The sequence below is a fragment of the Cibotium barometz genome, chromosome 8, assembly GCF_041138505.1.
Source record: "Cibotium barometz isolate CiBa-2024 chromosome 8, ASM4113850v1, whole genome shotgun sequence".
Lineage (NCBI taxonomy): Eukaryota > Viridiplantae > Streptophyta > Polypodiopsida > Cyatheales > Cibotiaceae > Cibotium > Cibotium barometz.
Window position 1 is genome coordinate 56,818,867 of NC_141053.1, and position 22,026 is coordinate 56,840,892.

Sequence of the window (22,026 nt, forward strand, 5' to 3'; positions counted from 1 at the left end):
AACAAAGCATATATTTCCACGTAACAGACATGTGAGCAGAAATGCACTAGATGTTGTGCATTCAGATGTATGGGGTCCTACTACGAAGACCATGTCTATGGGAGGCTAAAAGTACTATGTGACATTCATTGATAAGTGACCACACAAGGAAAGTGTGGGTATATTTCATGAAGGAGAAGAGTGAGGTGTTCACTCACTTTCAGAATTTCAGAGTTTTGGTTGAAAAGCAAACAGGGAAATATGTAAAGTGCCTAAGGTCAGATGGAGGGGGAGAGTACTTCTAGAATTTTTTAAGAAGAATGGTATTCGGAGACAGTTTACATGCAGATACACTCCACAACAAAATGGAGTTGCTGAGCGGAAAAACAGGCACATTGCTAAGATTACGCGAGCATTGATGGAAGAGAAGAATATGCCGCATACCTATTGGGCTGAGGCTATTTCTACAGCAGTATACATCATGAACAGGACTCCAACTCAGCCATACATGATGTAACTCCAGAGGAGAGGTTTACTGGCAAAAAACCTGATTTGTCTCATCTGAAAGTCTTTGGATGCATTGCATATGTGCATGTGCCAGATGAGCTGAGAACTAAGCTGGATCCAAAAGCTAAAAAATGTGTGTTTATTGGATATTCCCTTGAGCAAAAGGGATACAGGTGTTATAACCCTACTACACGTGAGTTGAGGGTAAGCAGGGATGTTGTCTTTGATGAGATGAGCAGCTGGTATGCTACTGGAAAAGAAGCTGTTGGGGCTGATGTGAGTGGAAGTGTGGTTACATAGAATGCAGCAATCACAGTCTTTGAGTGGACCAGGAGAGTCCTCATCTAGTGGGTCTGTTGTTGATAGACCATGGATGGAGTGGCAGGCTGCGTCATAATACCAGTCTTGCAAATGTGATTAGTACATGATGTAAAGGAAAAGAAAAAGTGGTTGAGCCCCTTGGTATGCTTGACATTTCTGCAGGGCATTCTCATGCTGATGGAGAGTCTAGTGGCTCAGATATGAGCCTTGATGAGGAGCTTGGGATCCCAGCTATGAGAACACCTGGTGTAAAGAAGGCTATGGAAGCCATGAATGAAAAGCTGCGAAGATCTAGGAGAGTGAAAAACCCTGTGGAGAGGTTTACCTATGATGGTTATGTGGCACATCACTATACATATATGGCAAAGGTTGTGCAGGTTGTAGAGCCCACATGCATTGATAAGGCTGTTGGAAATGTGTGTTGGGAGAAAGCTATGGATGAGGAGATGGGTGCACTATATGGAAATGAGACTTGGGATTTAGTGCAATTGCCTGAAGGCAAGAAAGCCATTGGATGCAAGTGGGTGTACAAAGTAAAACATAACAGTGATGGAAGCATAAACAGGTATAAGGCTAGGTTGGTAGCCAAAGGATATGCGCAGACATATGGCATTGATTATGAGGAAACTTTCAGCCCAGTTGGCAACAATGAGAGTTGTGATAGCAGTGGCTATGTCAAAGCAATAGTCTTTACATCAGATGGATGTAAAGAATGCATTCTTGCATGGGGATTTGCAAGAAGAGGTGTATATGTTGCTGCCATTATGAGGATATGGGTCACCCCGAGCATGTTTGCAGGTTGAAGAAAGCCTTGTATGGCTTAAAAACAAGCACCAAGAGCATGGTCTGACAAGATTTCTGAATATCTTGTCACTATTGGCTTTCATGTAGCCAATGCAGATTTCTCGCTGTATGTGAGACACGGTGATAGAGGGGTTGTGCTTGTTGTCATCTATGTAGATGACTTGAACATTACGGGGGATCATGATGCAGAGATCTTTGATGTAAAGATCTTGCTTAGACAGAAGTTCGAGATGAAGGATCTGGGGGAGCTCAGATATTTCTTGGGCATCGAGGTGATTAGGTCACCACATGGTATTGGATTACTGCAGAGACAGTATAGCTTGGACATGTTGTCCAAGTATGGTATGACAGGCTGTAAGCCTATTTTCGTGCCATTGAATCAGAATGGCAAGTTGAGTGCAGATTCTGGAGAGATCTTGGAGGACCCTACTATGTATAGATGCATAGTAGGAAGCTTTATCTACATGATGATCACTAGACCAGATTTAAGCTATGCTATTGGGTTGGTGAGTCAGTTTATGCAGGTTCCATGGAAATCGCATTTGGATGCATTGAGACGCATACTAAGGTATGTGAGGTCTACTTTGCATTGTGGACTATTTTATGAGACTGGGACAGAGATATGTGTACATGGGTACACAGATGCTGATTGGGCTAGTAGTATCTCAGATAGAAGATCTACTAGTGGCTTCATGTTTTCTTTGGGGAGTGCTGCTGTGACTTGGAGCAGCAAGAAGCAGCCTACGGTTGCTCTATCCAGTACAGAGGCCGAGTACAGAGGAGCTGCTATGGCAGCATGTGAGATAGCTTGGTTGAGAAAGCTACTTGTAGATTTGGGTCTATCAGTGTGGATAGACAAGTTGTCATTTTTTGTGACAACATTAGCAGTATATAGTTGGCCAAGAACCCAGTTTTTCATGCTTGCACGAAGCATATAGAGGTCCACTACCACTTCGTCGGAGAGGTGGTCTTGGCAGGAGACCTTGACCTTGTTTATGTCAGCACACAGGATCAGGTAGCTGACATCTTCACCAAAGTATTGGGTACAGAGAAGCTCCGCAGATTCAGAGCTTCACTTGTTGGTGTACATGAGATGGAGTTGAGCTCGAGGGGGAGTGTTGAGATATCGAGCTCATCTAGTGAGGCGGTGGACACTGATGACCCACCTGGGGGATAGGCACCCCACACTTACACCACTGGCATGGTTGGTGAGATGGGTGATATACGGCCAGTGGGATGACAGGCTGTGTGGTGACAGCCATTCTAGAGACTGGCATAGTTATAGCGCCAGCTCATTTTAGTTGGGTTCACACTATAGAGAACCCTTGTATGTATTTGGTTGAGTACCTTTCATATTATGTGTACTCTTATCTTGTATAGTGTGTGTTGAGTGTTGAGTGAAGAAGAAGAAGATTTTCTGCCTCTCACCTTGTGTGTTCTCTATTAGGGTTTTTTGAGTGTGTGTGTGCTTGCAAGAGCTCAAGCTCTCTTCCCCCCTGCATCTTTTCATTTAACATCTTTGCACAAATGTTTGCATTATGTGAAGGTGTCCAAAAAACAAAGTTAACATATCAAGTGAGGTCCGTTGATAATGATTGGATGAACCACTTTTTGGAGGAGGGATGGGATGTAAAGAGGACCTCTGTAGAAGATGCCATTGAATGCAAAGTAACAATGCCAAATGCTACATTCAGGTGAAATCAAAACATAAAGTTTTGTTTGTGTTTGTAGCAAATTATGTTAGGGTGACATCCATTAATTTTTAGCATTAATTATCTTTATGACCAGGTGTTTCATTGGGAGGCAAACATTATGCATACGATTTCGTTACAGAAGATGGCGACTAGGGAGAGGTGACTGGCAAAGCTTGGATCAAGACATGCATGATGGAACTCACTCTTCCATCATCATAGATGTTGTAATCCAATCACAAGGTTGATACCAGCCATTAGTGGTCAATCTAGAAAGCCATTGGCCATTGGCCATTGGCCTTTCTTAGACAAGAGATCCAATTGATGTGTAGTGATGCACCGAGGGATTTCTATATTTTAAATGGTAGGAAAATGGAAGCAGGAGTGAAGCTTCCAAAACCTACTCTGTTTGTATTAAACCACATATCTTAAAGGTTGTGAAATTACCTTGATATTGTAACCTTTACATCTATACCTTTACATCTATAATAAAATTTCAAGAGTTATCTTTAGTCTATATGTTGTTATATAAATGTTACTTCTTTCTTCTTTTTGTATTTGTTTCTTTCTATTTGCTTCAATGGAAACCACACGTTGTGAGGAGCATAATGAGCCCAACCTAAATAAAGTGTACATATGTTGGTGTGAAATGGATCCAAGGTGGCCAAAGCGACGTGGTGATCAGGATAATAAGAGCAGGTGCATGAATGAGAATAGCAAGTGTGTGTGGGCAACCAAAGAGAATCGGGTGGTGTAGTTTTCTCTGGAAGGAGGACGAGGTAGCAACAACAGGGCTTGAAGAGGGAGAATGGTGACAATTTACAAGAGTGGCTCATCAAGGTGTGGCTAGAGTTCCCACTAGAGAGAGGAGTGGAGTGGGCTCCTGCGCTGATCTTTTTGTTGCAGGATGGAGTTTCCTGTATATATTTTCCAAGTTGTCAGGTGAAGACAGTGTAGTGTGAGAGAGTTGTTTGGATCAGAGCGGAGGGAGAGCGGGAAGCCAAAGAATCTTAAAGAATGTGAGTGCCCTTGGATCTCTGAGAAATTGAACTCCGTTAGAGACTTGGTTCAATTCAAATTTGCTCAACTGTAAGCTGCTTTCTATTAGCTGAGTGTAGTTTATATGAGAAGGTATGTCATGCACGGTGATAGTGTGTTCAGAGTGGGAAGTTGTGTTGTTGTGATCCACCTGAGGGGGATCCTTGTGTTTTTGTGTCTCCTTTTGATATGTTGATGCCCAAGTCTCAAGGTTATTGAGAAAGTGAAGTGTTTTCTTGTATATCTGAAGCAAACAGAGTTTGGTTGTGATGTCCTTTGTCTTGATGTTTTTGTTTCAATAATGAAAGTATGGTTTTGATTAAGTTCATGGAGATGAAACTCCTAAGTGTAAGTTTTTGAAGACTGTGGATATATTTCTAGGCTAGTGCTAACTCAGTGTGTGTAAATTGAGTTGAGACGGTTCTGAGTCAGTTATGTGTTAGCTGTGCATCAGAATGATCGGCTATTTGTGTGGACTACTTGGTTTGGTTTGTTTGGGCTGAAGGGAAGTGCTTATGGGTTAGAACTGACAGTTTGGAATCAGCAACAATCAGGAGTCAGACGGGTGTCCAAAGGGTTAGATCCATGTCTATTCTGAGTGTCTTGAGGCTATAGAAGTGCCATTCAGAGGAAAGGAAACCTGAGTCAATTATGTTAGTTCAGTTAGTTGGTCAGGTATAATGAGCTCTGAGGTAACCGTGGGTTAACAGAGATCCAATAGTGTGATAGCTTGGTTAATTTGGAGCTAGCTGAGGGCCTGTGGATGTTAGAGGACACCTAAGGGACGATTCTTTTTTAGTGAAGGCTTTTGAGACAACAAGTTCTGTATCAGATTGTTGAGGTAGAATTCAGTCTAGTTCAGCTAGCAAAAGGATCAGAAGAGGGTCAACAAGGTGCCTTGGAAGGACTTGGGTTAGGCATATAAGGCCAGTTGATGCTAGAGGACATCAGAGGATCCTGGAGGATCTGTTTTGGACTAAGGTCAAGTGGAGTCATTCGGAGGTAGAATTTGAGTAGACTTGTGTCAATTGAGAGTGATTTTGGTCAGATGGTTGTCATATACGGTCAGGAAAGTGTTTTAGGAGAAAAATTAGAGGTTTTGGAGGTGAATGTTGACCTGAGAGGACAGCTGGAGGAGGCAGGTGGATCAAAAAGGGAGGTCGGGAGGGTATTGAGAGGAGTCCAATTCAGTCAACCGGAGGGCTGTGGACAGGAGCGAGGTTGGTTGGTGCCATTGGAGCTGGGATGGTTTAGATGTCCCCCAATTCTGATCCCACTATGTCTTCTTCTTATGTGCCTGCCGCCACCGTCGGTGGTGTAGTGGAGGCCATCACTCAGCCACCACACAACGTCCTAGGCATCCTTGCTCCTCTACCTTGAAAATGTCTAGATTTCAACATTAAGACATAATAGGCTATTACGTACATACATTACATTGAATTATGCATATAGGTATTATGGAGAATGAAAGGAACATTTCATGTAAAGACATTACCATGAAGCAAGTTGTCCTGGTGCCATCGACTATTTCATAGAGATCTTCATTACAACATGGATATACAAAAATGTCTTGTTAACATCCGCCGGCATGACAAAAATTTTACATGTCAAGAGAAATTAATACAAAGATCAATGCATTCTTACATTATCAATTATATTGAATTCACATTGCATCAGAGGTGTGTTCTTAATATATGAATTCTAGTTAATTAAGTTGATGTAGAATATTATTGTTGAGCCTCCTGGGGGTAAGGGCCTCAATATTAGCTATTAACTTTCTAATAAAACTACACACCATTTTTCAATTGTCAATACTAACTCTCTCTCTCTCTTTAATATAAAAATGATCGCATGGACTTACTGCCTCACGTTGCCATGAAATCCTTTAGTTGAATTGGCAAGATAACATTGCTTCAACATGGTATCTATAGTAATCGAACTCCAATGTGCACTAAAAAAGTCAATAAAGAGTATAAGACGTTAAATCTAGTATCTATGTTAGAATATCAAAATTATAATTTAGGTCACATGACACTTACTTTTCATGTTAGGCCATTACAAAGATCTGGGCTTGGTCCAAAACTACATGCCTAAACCATGGACATATATCCACATAGGAAACCTCCACTGAAACTAGATGCGATGATATAAGAGAATCCAAAACTCATCCAAAATATATACCTTGTGTTGAGCTTCCCATGGGAGATTTGATAAAACCAGGTTGCACAAATAATTCACATCATATTACTTTGAGAAAGAATTAACACTTTAAATTAAAGTTTAGGGCATGGACATAGCAAACCTTAAAAATACCCTGCATAACTCTATTGTGTTGACCTCCTTGTGCATTTTGGATATAAGACATCAATCTCCTCCACGCAAACAAGAAGTATTGAGGAGTGTTTAGCACCAAAAAACTCACACGAAGGAGGGGCCCAAACACCCAACATTAGAATTATGCAATTCCAGAGAGGCAACTTCTCTCCTCGCCCTTTCAATACTCTCTCTATTAGCGTCCCTATTTCTAGCTTTGTTATTGGTCTTTTATACGTTGAGTTGTGTGTCACGTGAATGATTGACCTTTATCTCTTCAATGACACAGTAACTCTTTCCCTCAAGGGAGGGATCTCCAGGATACCTTTCATCTTTGTGTCAGTGAGGTTAACTAGCTCTAGAGTCTTGTCATACCTGAACCTAAGAAGCCGTAGTGAGTACATGACCGTTGACATCACTGTCACTCTACGTGCATGGGCAACTGAAAAGTAACTGGCTTGAAAATGCTCAATAAGCCAATCCTTGACAACCTCCTGCAAGCAACCTAGTGTCGAGACCTGCCAATGCATACCAAAGTGGTTCCTTTCGCAAATGGATCTAACAAGGTGGTGGAATGGGAGCTTTAGAATTGTGCTCTGCATGTGCCTCTAAACCTTTTGTAGTTCACATAAAATGGACCTATGCTACTCGTACCTCCGAGTCCTCATTGACCAAAAGGTGGAATATTTTTTTCCCCGGTGCAGTTTTCTGACCTATTTTAGGATCTTTCGATGAGGAGGCCCTCGCAGTCTGCTTTATATATGCCATCTATAGCAAAATTAGATGGATGGATCAAATGACTAATCAAGAAAAAATTTGGATAAAAATCAATACAATGCAATACGCAAACAACCAATACATTTAAACCCATACATCGCGTTGTACTACATTCACAATCAAAGAAACTCCAACATGCAAAATGGGCTCAAACGACAAACAAGGAAAACATTTTGGATTAAATTCACTACTACACGATAGGAAGACTTCCAACCCCCCCCCCCATATTGTGTTGTATATTGAATTCACAACAATGAAGGAAACTCCAACACGCAAAATTGGCTCAAATGACTAGTAATGACAAATGTTGAATAAAAAACACTACAACGCGATATGCAAACAACCAACACATTCAAACCCATACATCGCATTGTACTTCATTCACAATCAAAGGAACTCTAACACGCAAAATAAGCTCAAATGACAAATAAAGAAAACATTTTGGATAAAATTCACTACAACAACGTGATAGGAAGACATCCAATACATTGAATCCCCCATATCGCGTTGTATTGAATTCACAATGAAGTAAACTCCAACATGCAAAATCGGCTCAAATGACCAACAATAAGGACAAATTTTGGATAAAAGTCACTATAATGCGATATGCAAACAACAAACACATTCAAATCCATCATCACGTTGTAGTACATTCACAATCAAAGAAACTCTAACTCGCAAAATAGGCTCAAATGACAAACAAGGAACACATTTTGGATTAAATTCACTACAATGCGATAGGAAGAATTCTGACACATTGAACCCCCCATCATGTTGTATAAGTAAACCCTTTATATCAGGTGCGTTCAAGGCCTATTTTAAAAATCCCTTATCTGTGAATTTTTCATGAATAAATCATACCCTTTTTCTATTCAATCTGTGAATACCCCCTTTAAATGGTACCCTTCTGTATGTAAAAAATGTGTTAAAAATGGATTTTTAAAATCTCTTCTATTGAACCCATGTGCTACGCTTACATATTTATGAGTGCCCCCCCACCCCTCACCCCCAAGTTGAATTCACCAATGAAGGAAACTCTACACATGTTACACACCTATTTTACAAGTACGTGTACCAATCAATACAATGTGAGAAGAGAGCCCGTGTACCAATCAATACAATGCGAGAAGAGATCCCATAAATGTGCTATCCTCACATTATTGTAGTGATCGTACTATAGGAACAGAGGTGTTGGAGTGTTGCATTTTTGTTAGGAATCTCTCGGGAGTTCATGCAGAAGAGGCATGCCAAGGAAGAAGAAGACATGGCAGAAGTATATTAGCATTATATTGACTTACTCGTTAACAGAATGTTGTCCATGAAGAGATGTGATGGCAACAAAGAGCAGATCACGTCAATGAAGATAGATGAAAATAAGTCGTGTTGTTTAATAAAATCTCGTAGCTTAACTCGATGATTAGGGTTTAACACTACATAATGACATCAGAAGTAATGGTGTTAGGTATACGTGGCATGCAATGATGATGATCGAATGCATGAGTGACATGTGTCTATCACTCGTGGTGTTGTGAACGAACATGGGTGACCATGAATGTATGCCTACCACATGTAAAGACTGCGGGATAATGCATGCACTCCCACATGCATTATTTATAGTGTGAGCTTCAAAAACTCTTGGCTTTTTTTTCCATGCAACTATTTTCTTACTCTTACTTGTTGTGCTGACGCGGAGCGATAATTGTTGGCAATTCTCCTAGGTGATAATCTTCTCGATATTGATCCATTGACAGTCTCCAACCCTTTGGCAATTTTAAGGTGAGTTCTCAGGTCTTATCAATCTTAGAATGTTCTTTTTCATTGTGAGCATCATTCCTTTACCTATGAAAATAATTTCAGTAGTACAATGCGATGTAAGACTTCACTCAAGAACTTTCACCCTAAATCTTGTTGTACTAACTTGCATTATACAAGGTCAGTATAGTGCGAATTCGGAACCCTATGGGCTCTCACCAGCCCATACTTGCATTTTTAATGAAAATAGGCTAGATTTGTAAGCTTTAAAAGCCGTTTTTTAGTGTTTTCTACATATTTGTGCAATATAGACCTTGTATATTGTAATTTAGTACAACACGATATAAGGCTTCAGTCGCCAACATCCACCCTATATAGACCTTATATATTGTAATTCAGTATAACGCCATATAAGTCTTCACTCGCCACATCCACAAGTACATCCAGCTCTACAGTGATTTGTTCTCCTCGGACAAGTCCAAGCGGCCTCACTCTGCTCTGATTGGCCATGCGCACCAAGAATGGAGCTGGGTGGAACTCAGTGATTCCTAATTCCCTGGCTATTGATTCTGGAAGTATATTCACTCTTGACCCACCATCTACAATGGCTCCTTTGATTTCTTTTCCCCTCAGATGTACTATTATTTGGGGCACCACATTATCTATTTTTGGAACATCCTCTGTCTCCACCGACTTACTCTGCTCTGATTGGCCATGCGCACCAAGAATGGAGCTGGGTGGAACTCAGTGATTCCTAATTCCCTGGCTATTGACTATTGATTCTGGAAGTATATTCACTCTTGACCCACCATCTACAATGGCTCCTTTGATTTCTTTTCCCCTCAGATGTACTGTTATTTGGGGCACCACATTATCTATTTTTGGAACATCCTCTGTCTCCACCGCCTTACATTCTTTTTCTTCTGCTGATTCAGCCTCACTTTGTGAGTGATCAGAGCCTTCCGTTCGTCCCTTGGGATTCAATAGCTTCTTGATGAGCTGCTTCATATAGTTAGGCACTAGTGATAGCAGGGGCTAATCAAGGGTTATGTCTAGTTTCATGGTTTTGAGGTCTTCCCATAGGTCATACTGCTCCTCATTGTTTAGTTTGCTGCCTGGTTTGGGAACATTTCCTTTCTTTCCTCTTTCTTCCTTCAGCTTTTTCTGAGAACTCCGCCTCTTCTGAGTGTTGGTGTGCTCGTCCCTCTTGGAGAGACTCCCTTCCCTTGTTCCCTGATTTGTTTGGACATTTGTGTCCTGCGAGGATCATTTTCTTGCATCGCATTCTTTTGTCTGAATGCTTCATCTGGGGTGCCCCTGGTCTTCATCTAATCCTCCTGACTGAGTTGTGCGGTCTCTTTCTTGCCCTTGGCTTGTGCATCTTGCACTTCTCTGACTTCTTAATCCCTGACCTTCCTTTGTTCCTCCCAATTTAGGGGGGTTTTCTTCTGTCCCACCACTTTAGGTGTCAGATGCTCTGCTTCTTCTTCCTTTTCCTTTCCATTTTGGCTTCTAGTGACAAAAGCCACCATCGAAGCCGACTCATCATCCAACTGTTTAATTTCCACCATGTTCACGGTAGGTGCTACCGCTTCTGCTGAATCTCCAGAGCTTCCCTGAAGCTCCTGCTGATGTTTTAAGTACAACGGACATTCAGTACAATTGGAATGCATTTTGTTGTTGTCCACCACCCCTTCCTCTGTGCCGAACCCTCGGCCATAGTAAGACTTCTATGGTGTCAGCACAGTAGCCATTGGATCTGCTCTCCATCAATTGCACTTACCGCTGTTACTACCCGACTTCTTCCGTTATATTTGCAATTCTTTGTCAAAAGATGCATGAAATTCTAATAAATGGCACATGTTGGCTGCATCTTGCATTCTTCTTTCAGATGCCCCTCATTTTTGCAGATCGGATAAAACACACCAGGGCTGTAGTCTGACATGCCGAAGTGTTTGCTCGAGCCCGCAGCCAACTTTTCAGCAACCCTCTTGGCCAGGACATCCACCTCGTCCCTCTTGCCTTTTTTTTTTGCTTTTCTTGCTGCGCTTGAGTTCCTCCTCAACACCTGACTCACTATTTGATTCCTCTGTTCTTCTTGGACTTCTTTTCCAAGCCCATGTTCCTCTCTGCCCTCTTGGCTGCCTCGACTAGTCCATCAAACCCTTGTAATGCAATGTCTGTTGTAGCCACCGTTGGTTTGATTTTCTTGTCTCAATGATAATCTCTTATTTCCAAACTAAACTCTAGGCTTGATGAGCTAGAGATTAAGAATTGATATTTTCATGATTTTGAGTTAGTAAAAATAATGGTTATTTCTTTTTAGATTGTTTATGAGTAGATAAAATTTACTTTAACTCATTCTAAATGAGAAAAGGATTATCCTAACAAATTGGGAAAAGATGAATGTTTAATTTAACTTAATCAAGGAGAATAATCATAATTATGCTTATAATTATGGTTAAAATTATGATATGTATACATAATTTAATTTTAAGCTTAAAACAAGAGCTTCTATCATATTTTCATTACAAGTTTTATTCTTTTAGAAAAATTGAGAATTATCAGTTATAGCAGGCGAAGCTATGGTAAATTTTTCAGAAAAAAATACATATCTTATTTTTATGCATAATGCTAAAAGAGGAATTCCTACCATATTCTAGGATTAGATATTTTATGCAAAAAGAATGATTTTTATCATATTCATGAAAGGATACTTTTTTGTATTTATGCATAATTATTTAATTAAGAGAAAAGAGAAATTTTTTATAAAATTATTTCTATGCATAAGAATTTTGATGTAAAAAGAGGAATTTCCATGATATTCGAGATCCAAACAATTAAATGTTAAAAGAGGAATTTTTGGCATAATTCAAAAGATGAGTATTTATCAAAAGTGAAATTCTGAGTATTATCATTTTTATTGAGAAATATGGGTAGACTTGATTTTTGTAAATCCCATGAATCTTTTATTCAAAAAGAAGAATATTGAATATATCTTATTTAAGAAATTCGAGAAAGAATGTGAAAATATCCATCGAGAAAACTTGTATAATTCTTAATCAGAAAAGGGAATCTGCAATCCCTGGGAGGATCAAGGATCCAATAAGAAAATGGAAGTTTAGATTTAATCCTCATTAATGAAGCTTAAGGAATGAAAACACAATACGTAAATGCTCTTTCTGAGTTTTTACTATAAAATTTTGATAAGGTTCATTTTTCCTTTTTAAACCTTCAACAACTCTCTGCTGATACTTAGATTTAATGGGATCGAGAAAAAAGTTACGTTTGACTAAGCCAAGCAATTGGTAAAAACTTAGAAAAGTTCTATCAGTATCGAAAGTAGAGTAACTGTTCTAAATGGATGTGAATGTGATGTGTGATGTGGATCCGGATAGATGTGAAGAATGGATGAGATGTGATGTGGATACATGTGATGTGATGTGATGTGGATCTGGGTACATGTAAATTGATGAGATGTGATGTGGATAGATGTGATGTGGATCTGGGTACATGTAAATTGATGAGATGTGATGTGGATAGATGTGATGTGATGTGGATCTGGGTCGATGTAAATGGATGAGATGTGATGTGGACCTGTGTAGATATAAATGGATGAGATATGATGTGAATGGATGTGATAAGATGTGATGTGGATCTGAATGGATGTAGATGGATGTGGATGAATGTGATGTGATGTGGGTAGATGTGATGAGATGTAATATGATGTGATGTGATGTGGGTAGATGTGGATGAATGTGATGTGATGTGGGTAGATGTGATGAGATGTAATATGATGTGAATGGATGAGAATGGATGAAGGACGATGGAAATAGATATGAATGAGTGTGGATTAAGCATTGTGAATTGATGTAGAAGAATGTCGAATAACGAGAAATGATGTGGAGCAATGTGGGAAGATGAGAGTTTGTTAGAAACTCTATTTATGAAACCTATTTTTTACAAGACTATTTTATGTTAAGAATACTTGGAAGCATTTTGACTATCTTGTCAATTATGGTCATGAGGGTTACGACCTAAGTATTACGGAGAGTCAATGGAGGGCGTCTCGCATAGCAAGGTCGGCCGAGGTCTTGACCTCAATTAAAATGGTGAGCTTCCATACGGTGGATGAGGGACCAAGGAAGCGGCATATGAGTGAAGCGCTAGGTGACCTGCGAGACTGAAGGAGTCTAGAGGGTGCTGACCATACGGTGCTCGGGCTCTAGGTCGCCGGCCGAAGATACCCATGCATGCGTCAAGGAAGAAAATGGAACAATGAGTTGGAGTTGTTTTCTAAACACGAGCATAGATCTGGTTGATTGGCCTTGCTGGTCTTCAATGGATGAGTCCATGGCTCTTTTATATGGATCTATTGGTTGATGTTGATGATCTTCAAGAGAGAGTCCATCTGGATTTCCTTATGTGATTATAATTTCGGGTACTATGAGCTAGGAACTATTGAAAAGGCCCCTGATGAGTGAGCAGGTGGTGAGCATTCTGGTCTCGCCAATGATGCCATAGGTACACTGATGAAGGAATGATTGGAAATTGGAGTTCAAGCTAGATATTTTAGAGGATTATGATCAGTGATACTATGTTTCACTAAAAGATTTTTTTAAAGACAGCTGAATCTGTGAAAAAGGCAATTTCATATTGGGTGTGTAAGTGGTGTGACTATCTTGAATTTGTTTGAGGCGCCAGGGCTAGGTGGCCTGGGAACTCTTTTCCATGGTACCCTACCAATGTGGGAGAACATGACACCATAGTACTCAAGCGTGATGTGCCAAAGGAAGCTTGGAGGACCCATGTCAGGCATGTGTGGTCCAAGGGCAAAGTGCAAGCAATTCGTACAAAATTGTAGTAATGGTGTGCCAGCACCATGTTTATGGGGCCAAAGGAAGTATCTAGGTGCAAGTGTTGTATGTGATCAATGGATGTGATTCTGTACAACAACGCTAGACCATACATGGAAATTGAACCACAACATATTGAGACCTACTCCACCATTTCCTTTTATTTGGCCAATGCAAAAAGGGACAAATTTTACCCCTTACAAAATTTGTAAGCTAGAATTGGCAACTTTCAAGCTTGAAAATGCCACTCATCCCACATGGCACATCACCAACAACGTGCAACATTGAAAAAGATAAGGCATAACCACCACAAATGGAAGAAATGCTCAGATTCTACCTCCGAATGTCTCCACTAGTTCCCAGTCAGAAACAGATCCTCCAAGATCCTCAGTTGTCCTCTATCATCAGCTGACCTAACATACACAACCCCAGGACCTTTTTGGACACTATACCAACCCTCTTTTGACCCTCTGACTAAACCTATCTAAACTCTGCCTCAATAGTCTGACACAGAACCGACTGACTCAGAAGCCTTAACTGAAATAGAAATCCTCTCCAAATGTCCTCTAACACCCATAGCCCCTCAGGCACTTCTAAACTTGAAGGGATCTCTAAAGAGGTGCTGAACCCACCGAGGTAGGCTAGCCTTCCTCTCAAAGCATGAAGAAGATATAGCTACAGTAGAGTACTCATTCGATGTTTCTAGGAGAGGTGATGAAGTAAGCACTAGTGGGGGTAATCCCAAAGTCAAAGCAAGACTCGTAGAGGGATTGGGAGCTACAAAAGCTGGTGCAATAGAAACAGGTGGCTGTAAAGTAGTAGCTGGCATCGGAGTTGTTGTAGGAGGAGGAGGAGGAGGAGGAGGAGTTGGACATGGAAGAGGTATAAGATCACTAACATCGGCCATGAATTGATCATCCAAAAAGTCAGAAGATGCATCACATGGAGAGGAGTCAATGCTAAACAAGCTCTCATCAAACCAAGCATCACAAAAGATGATGATATCATCAACCTCTGGATCCTAGAAGCGATACCTTTTGGATCTCAGACTGTAGCCTATAAGTGAAGATCATCCTCTTTGACTTCGGTGTGTGAGTGTGGTCCTCTTCTTATCTGGGACATGCACATAAGAAACACAACCAAAAACACGTAGATGAGAAACAAAAGGCTTGTGGTCCGGAGTCATCCCTCAACTGCTTTTGTGAGAGAGCGGTTAATGAGATAAACTAAGGTAGCCACAGCTTCACCCGAGAAAGTGGGAGGGATACCTGCATGATGCAACAAAGAATGAGATAAACTAAGGTAGCCACAGCTTCACCCCAGAAAGCAGGAGGGATACCTGCATGATGCAACAAAGAATGAGCCATCTCTTTTATGGTTTGGTTCTTCCATTCCACAACTCCATTCTACTGAGGAGTGTAAGGAACTGTGGTCTGTTAGTGAATGCCCTTCGACGCAAGGAAGTCATCAAATGGTACAAAATTGCCAACCGTTTTCACTCTAGAGGAAAGAAAATGTACCCCTAGACTGATTTTCCACCATCACGATCCAAGTCCTGAAACTGGCAAAGGCATCTGACTTGCGAGCCAAAAAACATATCCAAGCTTTGCGAGTGAAATCATCCACAAGAAGAAGAAAATATCGAGCCCCTCCAAGAGACTCAACCTCCATGGGTCTAGCAAGATTTGCATGTATAAGCTCCAATATTTGGGTTGCTTGATGAGTGGCATCCTCTCGAAATGCATCTCGATGATGCTTTCCCATTATGTAGGATGAGAAGATGTGTGAAAGAGACCTGAGCTGTGGTAGTCGGTTGACAACCTAATGAGAATGGAACTTCTGTAAGGTAGCAATGGGTACATGACCGAAGCGAGAATGCCACAGAGAAGTATTTGCCTCAGAAACCAAAGCCATCAAGGGGAACAAAAGATGATGAATATGTGAGTTAGTGTGAGGGATCTGGGAAGAAAAGTTGGTGATCTTATAGAGACCCCCATCATGGACTCCATTGGCAACAACTAAGACAGTTTTCATGTCTATCACTTCAATGACCTCATTATCAAAGTACACACCAAGTCCCTTCTAAGGAGCTTTGTACATTGAAAATATATTTTTGGAAATCCATGGTACATGTAAAACATCATGTAAGGTGGTAGAGGAACCCAAAGAAACATTACCAACACTGGTGATAGGAAGCGAGGAGTTGTCACCATACAAACTGTGAAGAAGAGAGAGTCTGGTAGTCCTCCAAAGTATGGGCTGGATTGGTCATGTGGGCAGAAGCACTACTATCACTAACCCATTCCACCGCTTCAAGTGTGTCACTGACCTCTTTTGGAAAAGTCATCTCTGTGATCATAAGGAGTGAATCCTGTGTGAAGAGGTGGATGAATCTGTGTGACTGCCATGTATGTAACTTCGGTAGATCCCTCCTCTAAAACTTTTTCATTTCCCTTATCTTTGGTGTTGTCTTTGTCAAATGCTTTAGAAGCATCCTTGTCTTTATACTTGGCTTTGGCTACTCCTGACTCATCACGATGAGAAAAGCAACAATCCTCAGTATGACCTATCCTTACACAGTAATCACATTCATTGATTTTATCCTTGGACTCCTTTGAATCCTATATATCCTTGCCTTTGCCTTTGTTTTTTTTTGTTGTTGTTGTTGTTGGAGTTCTCTTTCTACCTTTGCCTTTTCCCTTGTCAAAGGAAACAAAAGCAGACTCTGACTTGCCTTTTCCATATGAAGCATGCACTTGTTGTGGAGATAACTCATGACTTCCTCAAAAGGGGGAAAGAGGATCACGGAAATAAATATTATCCTAAAAGAATCAAAGGAAGCACACAATTTACCAAGAAGTTTATGGATGGAATTGTTGATGGTGCTCTCGTCGTACTCCTCAAGCAGCTGGATACACAGGTGAACTCTCCAATCTTCTCAATCAAGTTATCTAACTCATTGATTGTAAGCTTCTCTAGATCTGGCTCTAATTTGGCATTCTTCACTGTCGAAACTCTCCCATACCTCCTCTGGATCTCCATCCACATCTGATGAGCATTACTCCGAGTTGAGACAAATTGTGCCTGTATAGATGGTCATGAAATGGATGATGATAAGACGAGCCATAGCATCCAATATTCTTCTCAAAGCAAGGTCCACCAAGTGAGGTGTGGACATAGCCATCCACAGACCGCCGACTCCTTCCGCAAATAACTGAGTGTAGAAAGACCATGTATGATAGTTGGTTGTTGTAAGCTTCATGGAGTCACTGACCTGGATGAGAGAAGCTCATCTAAGAAAGGTTAGGAAGAGGAATCACCTGTGGAAGCGTGAGCAAGGGATCCAGGCTATGATGGTGCTAGAGTATCAATTGGAGAAGGAGCATCATTAAAGAAATCTCTTGAAGCCATGTCCTCTGACAAGAAACCTTCTCTGAAGCATGAGAGCTGTAAAAAAATAGCAAATATCCTTCTCTCAAGCTGTGCATAGCAAGATAAGAGAAAGAAGAAAGGGAGGGAGGGTGGAAAAAGAGAAATAGAGAAAGCAAACTTCTCAGGAACCCTAACCTCATCACCTAGAAGAGAGCTTTAGCCTCCAATAGCAAAAACGCAGCAATCCAACATTACATATGTAGAAAACACATTAAATTGATGAAGCCTCTGCTCCAATTAGAAAAATGCAGTAGTTTCTTGCATATAGATCAACGTTTGGGTTTGATACCATGAAAGAAAGAGAAAACATAGGTTGTAGGCCCAAACCACAAACTATAGAAGGCTGTAAATAGTTGATTATTTCTAAAAATGAGCATGAGGTAAGCCCATAGGTTCTTTACAAGCATAAGAGACTATTGCTACAGCCACCAATGACCTCTAGTAGATATGCAAGAATGAGATGGAATATGAGGGGAAGGGTGTACACCCTTATATATCCCTCCTACGAGCTGGTTTTCATGTAGCATAAAAATGCTATAAAAGGCCTAAAAAAAATGGTAGAAAATATGCCAGTGCAAATTATCATAAAAATGACCAATACAAGCATGAAATGGTACATGTAGACCCTTTGGAGACGATATATTCCAACAATCTCAAACTAGCAATGGGATATCTAATCCAAGTAGACATGCATACGTGCACATTATTACTAGGTATCCTCAAAATATCCTTAGTTCTCTATGCACTAGAAGTAACCATTGATAGTATGCCAAGATCCTCATCAAGGCTCTACTCAGACACACTAGAGTCACCATCCACATAAGAGTGACCCGGTGATCAATCATGCATAAAAGATTGATCTACCTTTTCTTTCCCTTTGCATAATACATGTTTACTAGCATTAGTAGAACCACGAGATGATGCATCTACATTCCTTACATTTGTACATGCCTAAGCATGGAGTACCACTAGATCCACTACATTCCTTACATTTGTACATGCCTGACCATGGACTACCACTAGATCCACTATTAAAGGACTCTGCAAGTCCACTAATCACCTGTGATTTCTACTCTACATGCGGAACAACATCATTACTTCTTGCATCTGCATCTTTGGTTACCTTCATTAGTACTACCTATCAGCTACTCATCTCATTAAAGAAAACATCTCTTCTTATTCACATCTCACGAGTGGTAGAATTATAGAATCTATAACCTTTCTGCTTTAAAGCATAACCAATGAAGATACATTTCTCTACCTTTAGATCCAACTTGGTTCTCACTTCATCAAGAGCATGCACATATGAAATACATCCAAACACTTTCAAGTGAGACACATTTGATTTTATGTTTGTAAACTTATGTTCAAACATCATAACATGAACAATTACAATGGGAGTCATGTTCATAATACAAACAACAACTGTTTGCTACTACTGCTTCAACCCAAAAATAATATCGCATATTCTTTTCAAACATGAAGGCACAAACAACTTCTATAATGTACATGTTTTTCCTTGATACAATACCATTCTGTTAATGGATCATACTTGCATATGAATTGCCTCTTGATTTCTTGCTTTCTCAAGGAATCACTAAATTCATTGAAAAAATATTCTCTCCCACCATCCGATCTTAGGAATTTGATTTACATAACTTTTTCCTTCTTGACCAAAGGCTTTAAATCTCTTGGATAATCTCATCCTCTTCTAGCTGGCTCATCCTGTAAGGCACAATTCTCATAGGCTAAGACACCATAACTAAATCAATCTTCCAAAATCTGCTTACATAAGATTAAACCTACAACAAAGCCTTGTTCAGAGTCTCAACTCTTAACACAATGTAAGAAATTACAAATGCTCTAACATGATGCAAGAAATTACAAATTGTGTGTTATACAATACAACAAGATCTTCACAAAATAAGACAAAGCAATAGATATGAAAAATAAAAAAGTATATAATTACTGCAAACTAGGCAGGTAATATGACTATGGATGATTCCTTTCCACCCATAAACTCCAGTCGAGAAGCATTGATAGTAATCTAAAAAGATACTAAGATGTAATGTTGTATGCTAAAGAAGAAAGGAGCTCAAAATTTAGGAAGGTAAGATAAGTGAAAAAGTGGATAGATTATGAAGATACCTAATGGGATCTATATACACTACCCTTGAGACGGTTAGAAGCTTCTAGGTCCATCTAGGTCTAGAAGCTTTTACATGCTTTCAAGTTTAGAAGCTTCTAGACTTATGTAGACCTAGAACCTTCTAGGCTCATCTAAGTCTCTAAAAGAGCTTCACATCCCTACTACAACAGAGTATCCTAAGAAGACCCCCCAAGTACATAGTGCCATTTGATCAATCATATCAACATATAATAATATTTTGGACCTGCTTAGACTTCACTGCTAGCATGTTTGGCTAGCTGGCATGCTTCACATACTTTGTGCATACCATTAACCTTAAAATTTGACAAACTTTCAATAATATTTTGAATCTACTTAGACTTCACTCGCTATATATTCACATGGCTAATGCGCTTGTGCCATATGTCAATATCTAAAATGCCAAGTCCAATGCATCTCATACATGTAAACTTCTAGAGTAAACATCTTGCCATTTCTGTTGATTTTTGAAGTCTTCCACAAACATTCTTGAAGTCTTCCACAAAACATTCTTGAAGATTGATCTTACTTGTAGACCGTTCTCAACTATCTATCCAACAGAAACCAAGTTTTTTTTAATATTAGAAACATTAAGTATATCCACAAGATACTTTATTTCACCGTTCTATATAGACAATGACACTTTACCAATATGCACGATGAAATGTAGAGTATCATCACCTGTTTTCACACCTTAGTTTTTCTATTTTTTGCATATCTCTAAACCACTTACCATGACTAATCATGTGATTAGAGGTATCAAAATTCACATACCAAATCTCCTGACACATTTCTTATCATAGAACTGAACATATGCTACATCACAAACAGTTGCTCACTTCTGTCATTACCTTCTTTACTTGTTGATGCATAGTTACCTTACTGTAATTTTTCACTTTTGATATCATTTTACTTTTTATAGAAGTCCTTTGCAATGTTCCTTGGTTTTCCACAGTAATAGCACTCCATGCTATTTATATTTTAATTTCTTTGCCGACTAGATTTTTTCACCTATTTGTACATTAAAATCTTGTTATTACTGCCATGATTTTTGTTTTCAAAACAGCTTGTATTTCGTGTCAAAATACGCAACGGAGATGATGACCAGATCTGGAAACACAAGAGCAAAAAACACATGTAGAAAAACAGCACTAGAGAGAGAGAGATGTAGGCGTGTAACCCTGCTCTCATATACACAAGAAGATCCCGGTATGATACAAGTGTGGTATGGGGATTGGGGGCCTATTTATATGGCCCCACGTGCAGCCGACTGGCCCTGAGAACTCCACGACCAGACACATCTCCAGTCGGCCAGATCATCAGCAGTCGGCCACCTCCCAGATGCAGTCGTGGACCAGTTCAGCAGTCGGCCAGCACATGGGCTGCCTCCCAAGCCACAGAAAAATGGGAAAAAATGCGAGGAGTGAGGAAAAATGATAAAACACCTGATAAGGGCGGGCACACCCACAACAAAGGCCCTGGTGTATATACTGGACAGGAGATGACTTCTAACACCCCCTCTCAGCTCCTGGCTGTGAAACCAGCCCCACAGGGAGCTGGGGTGCCGTCCGAGCAAGTCCTGAGAGAGAAACTTCGTGAAGAGGTCCACCGTACTGTCCTCCGTCAAACAAAACTCCAGCAAGATATCATCAGCAACGATCTGTTCATGAACAAAGTGCCTCTGAATGACCATGGGTTCCTCCAGTGGAAGCCCAAACCTGCAATGTAACCTCCTGCTGCTCCGTAAAACTGCTCCTGGGCCATAAGTAGATCTCCTCCCCAAACTGAGTCACGCCAGCCGTGGAGTCGGACTCCATCCAACAATCTCCCTCCTGTGTACAAGAGTCCCTGATCCTTCGCATGCCGCAGGAACCACAGGAAACGCAATCCTGCCTCCCAAAGAGACATCCGCAACCATGAGCTCAACCGCCTCATCAGGAAGCTCCCGTCCAATCTGGTGTCCTTCAACCAGATCAATGAACCATACAACTTCTGAGTCAAAAAGGCATCACACTGCTCACAAGGATCAACACCTGTTACGGTGCACAAACAAGTCCTGGAAACCTGATGAAACCTGTCAACCACCCCCTCTGAATCCGGAACCACAAAGCCTGGAGAAACCACCTCCTTCTGCACGTAAGCACCTGTCACCTGCCTGGCTTTCCGAAAGGTTCTCGTGGAAAGAACATCCACAACTACTGGAAGTTCTATGTCCCGAATACTACGAGACATCAGAGCATAAGTGACCTGTTCAGCTTCCTCTGACTCGCGAACACAAGAACTACCAACATGAGTACTGGAAAGTTCCTGCCAACTGCTGCCATCTACTAGCAAGCTATCCACCACCTGGTCTCGGAAAGCTCGCACCTGCAGCGTATCCACACTTAAG